This window comes from Haemaphysalis longicornis, unplaced genomic scaffold (assembly GCF_048455015.1).
Source record: "Haemaphysalis longicornis isolate Haplotype H1 unplaced genomic scaffold, Haemaphysalis longicornis Haplotype H1 scaffold_20, whole genome shotgun sequence".
In the NCBI taxonomy this organism is placed as follows: Eukaryota; Metazoa; Arthropoda; class Arachnida; order Ixodida; family Ixodidae; genus Haemaphysalis; species Haemaphysalis longicornis.
In genome coordinates, this window is record NW_027526296.1 from 1900666 (window position 1) to 1907254 (window position 6589).

At 44.4% G+C, this 6589-nt stretch overlaps 1 long non-coding RNA gene across 1 annotated transcript; it reads left to right on the forward strand.

The window, feature by feature from the left end:
* Positions 1-873: 873 nt before the first annotated feature.
* On the forward strand, positions 874-6237 carry LOC144172258 (uncharacterized). Its single transcript, XR_013322980.1, has 4 exons — positions 874-981; positions 3706-3802; positions 5961-6039; positions 6128-6237. It is a non-coding gene; the product is annotated as an uncharacterized LOC144172258 (long non-coding RNA).
* Positions 6238-6589: the final 352 nt, after the last annotated feature.

Sequence of the window (6589 nt, forward strand, 5' to 3'; positions counted from 1 at the left end):
CCTTTCTGTCTGTATTCGTCAAGTTCTAGCTGCGTTCCACCACTTCAAAGGGAAAGCTTGCGGGACTGAATGCGCAGTATTTAATGGGCAGTAATTTACCGCACATAGCGCGCGAGGAGAGAACACTGACTTATTGATTTATTGTGACTGATTAAAAAAGAAACCGCATTTCGTTACCTATTTTTTCCTTCTACCTTCACGAACGATTGCGCGAAAGTTCGAAGCACGAAGAGCTGTAAGAAGTTCCATGAATAAAACAACTGGAACCGAAGGATTATAAAAGCTCTTTTTATTTCTCTTCCAACGGGAACGATAGCTGGCTGCCACTCCGTAGCCTGTAGTGAACTTGCGGTAGTCAAGGTCATATCGGAATCGCTGTTCCGGCGTCAGTTGATGGGCAATAGATAGGGTGCTTAACGTGGAGAAAGAATGACAGCCTCGCAAGCGCCCGGGGAGGCACTTGCTCAGCGCGGGCATCCGAGTTGTATAACTTGTATACGTTTTGCACGCACGCAGATCTGAGCCGGAGACTGCACACACACACTGCGCAAGTCAGGCACAAGGGACTCGCCACTTCCTAGCCCACTTAAAAAAAAATTGAAACCAAAACTGAACTACGCACTTACTCTTTCTTCGCTAATTAGAGCTTAATTACACTAAAAGTGTTTTTATAAAGCTAGTTTTAATTACTGAGACAATTATTTGTAACTATTTTGCTTCAGTTCTTTGTTTTAGTTAAATAATTATGGCAAAAATTTTTAGAAGGCTGAATACAATTCATCTGGCAACCATGAGAATTGTATCATGTCAGCGCCCACGATTCGTACGGTCTCGGAGCTCGCTTTACCCCCCTGGTCGCATTCCTTTCTTCCTGGCCGCCGAGACGGTGGAGTTGTACGCGCTTGTCGAGTGGCTTTGTTGTGGTTGTTTTGAAGACATCGGAATATTGTTTCGACGAAGATATGTCGCCTGTGATTTAAGGTAAGTGACTAGGTAACTTTTTGCACTTTACTTGTGTATTTAACAGGGCAGGGCTTTTCCGTTCCGTGTTAGACGTTTGCGTCGTCGGTTAGCCCTAATGTTTTTTGACAGCGACTGATTTTGAGGGTTACGTAGATCTGCCTTTCGACCGCGGATATTGCGTGCGGGACTAGAAACAGTAGGGCTGTTCGATCTACAGTCCCGGACTCACCGCCGATTCCCTGAAAGCAGTCAGGCATTCGATTTTCTTGTGTATCCTTATGGCTTCGGGGAATCCTCGGACTCCGGCGGAATATCCGCGGTGAATTCGAGTCTGTAAATCGAAGAGCCCTATTGTTTGTGCCGTTTGTAGGCTTTTTGTTGAGCGAAGTAGGATCATACCGCTACGTTGGCTAAACGGTTTGTTGCTCGCAACAACCGATCGCCAATACGCGCGGTCGACCGCTCCAGGTTGAGTTCGCAAGTTTTTTTTTTTTTTTTTTTTTTTTGTGGGTAGTTCTTTTTAAGGAATTGCAAATTGTTCTTCGCATCATTTTTCGTACCTGGACTGGAGTGGTACGCTTTAGGTAACTTTTAGCCGAGGCACATAGCAGTCTACACTACACTGCAGGGATTGTCATTTTTCAAAGCGGTCACTCAGTAAAGTGCACTGGTACAAACAAGGCTCTCTGCTTCAGATTGAGGGTACGATGGCTGAAATTGGCGTCACACTCGCAAGCCCCGCAAGTGCAGTGAATGTTTGAGTGTTCCAATCGTTCGATAATCGCATATATGTTTGTGCATGTGTATCAGTAGCACCAAAAACGTTCATTCAACCCGAATTTGCTACCACGTCGAAACTACATGCGTATCCTGCCTCTGGTGCAGAGGCATACGCAATGCTGGCAGCGCATGGGGAGCCTTTAAGCATTGCAACATTCACTACCGTCTCCGAATAATTCGCGGCCACGCGTGTTGCTCAGTTAAATTTTGTATTGGGCTCTCATTCTGTAGATGAGTGCACCCCGCACAAGAGCAAATGCTTAAAAAAAAAGTGGGTCTCCTCTGGGCTAGTTAAGGCCGAAGGTCTCTTTCTAGTAGCTTGTGTACATAATTGCACAGCAAAGAATACACTCTGTGTTAAATACACATGACTTGATGTAAATAAATATAGTTCTAGAAAATATACCGCTAGAGAATAGATGGGAGAACAGCCTTTTCTTGATGGTTATATCACCCTGCAAGTTTTTTTTTTAATTTTTCAGAAGAGGATAACCTCTTTCTCGTCGCAATAATTTTTTAAGCACTGGCTATTGTCATTATTGGCAGTAATGCATTATTGTCATGTTTCAAATTTTTGAAAATCGTTTCAATGGGTTTGATGTCAATGTGAGCACAACCTTAAATCTCGTTCCCTATGCTTCCCTAAGACATCGCAGCCATTATTAAGGTCTAATTAGATTCATGTTTTCAAGGAAAAAAATTGTTGTCATGATATTGACGGTACCAGTTGAAAACATGCACCGACACATCATGTGGGCTTCAAGCACTGCGTGGGAAGGAGAATTGAACCCGATTTAAGCTGCAATCACGTAGGAGAGACTTCGGAAACAAAAAAATTGCTTGACTTGTATTTTTGTTCAGCAGTTCATCACAGCCTTTCCAGCCTCCTTTGGCAGCATTGTTAGGCTGTGTCTAGCGTTCCGTCCAGACGGAACGGCAACTGTCACTAAAGTTCCGTCCAGAGGAAACACAACTCGCGTTGAGAGCACTCTCTCTTGATTTTTACCCATCCGGCCAAACCGCTACCCCTCACTGACTAGCCAGAATCACTGATAATTATTAATAATTACAGATGATCGGACTAACTCTAGCTCAATCTGGACGGATCTCCAAGCCGCCACCCGACGCCCGCTTCACAATGTTTCAGCGAGAGCAGTCGGTCTTGATTTTCACCTAACCGGCCAAACCGCTTCCGCTCACTGACTAGCCAGAGTCACTGTAATTATTAATTACTGGTAATAATTAGAGGAGATCGGGCGTAACTGGCGATGGCTACGTCGGCCTTGGCTCCAGCGAGCGGGAGCGGCTCGGCCGCTTGAGTAAAAAACCAAGGCCGACTACTCTCATCGCGTGAATTGTAAAGCTGGCGTGAAGTTTTGCTATTACAAAATGCTAACCACGGCCACACGCACACAAAAAAACGGTGCGAGAATCGAACCAGGGACTACAACGTCCGTTGTCAGCCGCGGAACCACTACACCAAATCCCAGAATGAGAAAGGGCGGCAAATCGGCTGGTTTTGATTTGGCGTTCAGTCTGGATGGAACTTTAGTAGTTTTTAGCATTCCGTCTGGACGGAACGCTAGGCACTCCATAATTATTAAGACAATGTTATCATCATTTAGGTCTGCGCTTTGTCACAGAATCGTGGAGGCAATTTGCCGTAGTAGCAATGAGAGAGCTCATCTCGGCACCTTTTTACCCATACATGAACTGGTCATAATGAACGGCATCTACTTCCAAAGAGAAAATTGAGTTATAAACTTGATCGTTGACATTGTCACTATGCTGTGATAGTCACTTCGGCCATCCTTACATCCAGTTATGTGGTATTTTAACGTTCTTATATTCTCGCTTGGAGTGTGAACACCTTGCTCGACACCTTAATATCACATTTAGAACTTTGAAGGATTAAGGCTAATGCAACTTGCTTGTTGTTTGCCACTCACTTCTACCTTGCAGGCTACTGACTGTTACACCTTGCAGTGGAGATCAGCTGGCATGCCCTACTTGGTGATCTGGATGGACCTCTCATCAGATGTCACTGGCTGTTTTTCAGGTTGGTTACAATAGGTTAGCGCCTAGTTCTATACAATTGTAGTGCAATGCTATGACGTGCACTGTGAAATTCAGTTACCAGAACTTGCCTAATTTGACCGAGAGTGCAGTGCTTTGGTCTTCCAATAGCACTGTATATATATGCATGTCGGCTTCTTCATTTCAGCAATTCATTGCTCTCCGAGTTTGGAATCAGTGAATTTGGGTGTATTGTGTTTAACGTCTTTATGTATTGTTTAACATGAACCTTTGCTGCCATTGTACATTGGACTGCTGGAACACAAGCACGAATGTGAGATTTCTTAGTAAAAAAAGAGAACTAGGATGCACATGATGCAACATTTAGAAGTGACACAGCCGCTTGATATCCCCCTTTTGGTGCAGCCCGCCGAATGTTCCTCTCCGCTTGTGAGAACGATAGCTCTCTTTCCCTCCGCCGCGTCGCCTGTGGTGCACGCTATCGGTGATGCGGTGGCGTCAATTCGGAAAGCAGCCACACAATCAGCCATCCGCGCTAGCAGTTCTTGGTTCGGCTGTAGTGTTATTGCGCTTTGTCATGCTTCACTTGAGACACCTTGGTGAACAGGCTGAAATCACATATTTACGTGGAGTAGATGCATGGTCCTTAACATGGCATTGCACTATTCAGCTTCTTTTACTGGAATTTTTGATTCGGTAGCATGTTCGTGACCTTTGGGCTTTTTCTGAAGGAACTTTGGGCTGCTGATGACGACAGGCGAAAATATCAAGGTGGCATGGGACAGCTTAATTTTTTCCAGGTTCAACCCAATGTGCGATCAGCTTAGGAGCCAAACTGGGTTCACAATTGACAACTTTTGTTGGATGTTAAAGGGCCTTGAGAACAAAACATTCCCTAACTTTCTGCATTCCATCAAAAATCCCTCTCTCTCTCCTAGAAAATTTGTTCTGAGGTTCTTAATGAGGTGGTTTGGTCAAATAAAAGGAACGATGGGTCATTTTGCTGCGCTGGATGTAGCAAAACATGCTGTAGTGTGTTGTCAACCGACATGGCTAGAAACATGGCGCTGTTTGTCTGGTGGCTGTCTGTGACAATACGGATTATGAAGAACCCCACCTCTTACACAGAGTTGAGCACACTAAAATTCAGGTTACGGAGCCGGTCATGCTTCATGTTCCCGGTAAAAAAAATACCCTAAGGGGATAATGTCAACCGTGGAAAACCCCCGCAGGACAAACCAAAGGAGCCTGCAGGCTATTTCAGTGGCACCGCCGGTTCAAGGTTCACAGCTTATATCAAGGCCGAAAATTTGTTGACTTGGCAGCCATAAATTACTTTTTCCTGCATTGACATTTCGTCAGTAATCAGGCTGCAGTATGGTTCTTTTAGTGACCGCAAGCTTTGTCCCTCCACTTGAAGCCGTTCCTTTATTAGGTTTGTTACTCGAGTCTCTTGAAGAAGGTCCGACAAGATTTTTAGTGTGCTTTGACACGGCAGCTTCAGCAGTTTTTGTATCTCATCATGCTCGTATGCTTTACAAGAAGTCACCTTCCACAACACTTTGCCGCAACGTGGGTTCCTGCCTAGTAAGCACGCCTTATCACTATTGATAATCTGTTTCATAGCAAGTTTGCACAGCCGTTCTGCTTCTTGTGCGGCTTCCGAAAAGGTCTTTAGTGCTTGCACAGCTCGGTTGTCCTCATAGTGTTGAACGTTCTCTAAATTCATCACAAGTTTGCTGAAGTTTTTGCAAGCGTTTGCTTAGTCTGCGCTTTCATCTCAAGACTGTGAGTTTCTTTTTGTCGCTTCAATGCATCCAGCCAGGTTAAATGTCATCTGGCATTCTTCACCTTTCAATTTAACGTGTTCCTAACCTTCAACACACTCGCCTGAAGCTACATTTTCTTGCGCCTGGTATTCGTTGGTTGCACTTTGAGCGTAGAATTCTTCTAGACGAGGGTGTTTTGCTTCTTTCCCACCTGCTGCTAACGCATGTTCTCTTGAAATTCTCGCTTGCATGCATGCACGCTTGCATCTTACTAAAATCCTTTCCCAGGAAAGGCATTGCCACCATGCGGTGGCTTTTAGAGCAGTGCCGGTCAAGAGCTCCCTTCCATGACCTGAAGGGAGTCCTAGCAGGGTGGTTTCCACTTAATTTGGTGAAAATGTTCTTCTGCAGGCTTTCGATTTTTACGGCAAAGAGGAATGGCAGAAGCAAGGGACCACATCGGAGTAACCATCTCAGAATGTTTAAGGAGGTATGTGAAATGTGAATATACATTTGTTTTGAGTTGATCTGGATTTGTATAAGCTTTAGTGTGTAACTCAGTTTTTTTTCCTTTTCAGCTGCCCACCTGTTCGAAGATAGTCACCATATTTGATATTTAATGATAAGATATTCAACGTGAAAACCAAGTTTGTTTTGTGTAATATTTTTAAGCACCCCAGCACACACCTCTAAGCTCTCACAAAATGGATAAGTTTTCAGATCATTGTAGCAGGATAGCAGAAAAATGATCACGACATGAATGGACAGAGCAAAACGCATACGCAAGCTTACTTATTTGCTGCAAATCTTATTTTATAAATTTATTTGCAAGAAATGAAACCAGTTTTTAATTAGCATTGCATAGTACCTTTCCTTTTCATGTCGTTATCATTTTTGTGCAATGTCGCACATCTGCCGTCATACTGTCACTCGACCTGCCAGCATCGACGCTACCGTTGCCGTCAGCTACCGACGCATGCCGTCATCCATCACCCTGCCAGCATGCAGTCATCTGCCATCATGCCATCATTAATTCCATT